This window comes from Amblyraja radiata, chromosome 29, assembly GCF_010909765.2.
Source record: "Amblyraja radiata isolate CabotCenter1 chromosome 29, sAmbRad1.1.pri, whole genome shotgun sequence".
In the NCBI taxonomy this organism is placed as follows: Eukaryota; Metazoa; Chordata; class Chondrichthyes; order Rajiformes; family Rajidae; genus Amblyraja; species Amblyraja radiata.
Window position 1 is genome coordinate 31965136 of NC_045984.1, and position 1084 is coordinate 31966219.

Genomic DNA, 1084 nt, shown 5'->3' on the forward strand with positions numbered 1-1084 from the left:
ACATTCTGGAACCCCAAAAATACACTCTGAAGGCATCTTGCTTTACAGAGTCTGAAGAAGGGTCTCGACCCGAAACGTCACCCATTCCTTCTCTCCAGAGATGCTGCCTGTCCCGCTGAGTTACTCCAGCATTTTGTGTCTATCTTTGCTTTACAGAGGCTTGGCTTCATCACATTGAGAAACGTAGCGTTTGAGGTGCGAAAATGCAGTACTACTCCACGAAGATCGACAGGAATAAGAGGAGCTTGTCCATTTCATGAGATGAATAGATCGGGTAGACGCACAGAGTCTCTTGCCCAGAGTAGGGGAATCGAGAACTAGAGGTAATAGGTTTAAGGTGGGGGGGGGGTGGGGGTAAAGATTTAATAAGTACCTGAGGTAACTTTTACCACACAAAGGATGGTGGGTGAATGGAACAAGCTGCCAGAGAAGGTAGTTGCGGCTGGGACTATCGCAACGTTTAAGAAACATTTAGACAGGTACATGGATAGGACAGGTATAGAGGGATATGGGCCAAATGCAGGCAGATGGGACACGTTGGACAGTGCTGTTATAACGATCTGACCCAAAACATCACCTCTGATCTTCTCCAGAGATGCTGCCTAACCTGCTCAGTTACTCCAGCACTTTTTGTGTTCTTTTTGTAAAGCAGCATCTGCAGTTCCTTGTTTCTCCAATATATTGAGATCTCAAAATCATTGTCCATTGTTTAAATCCCAGTTACCCAGCTGAAGACAGGTCTCAACCCGAAGCATCACCTATTCCTTTTTCTCCAGAGATGCTGCCTGACCCACTGAGCTACTCCAGCTTTTTGTCTATCGCCCATTAATTAGATATATATGTACGTACACTAGTTCTATCCTGCACATGAGGGACAATTTACAGAGGCCAATTAACCTACAAACCTGCACATCTTTTGAGTGCGGGAAGAAACCGGAGCACCCGGAAAAAACCTACGCAGATCACGGGGAGAACGTGCAAACTCCGTACAGACAGCACCCATAGTCAGGATAGAACCCGGGTCTCTGGCGCCGTGAGGCAGCAACTCTACCGCTGCGCCACTGTACTGCTGTGAGATGAGGAG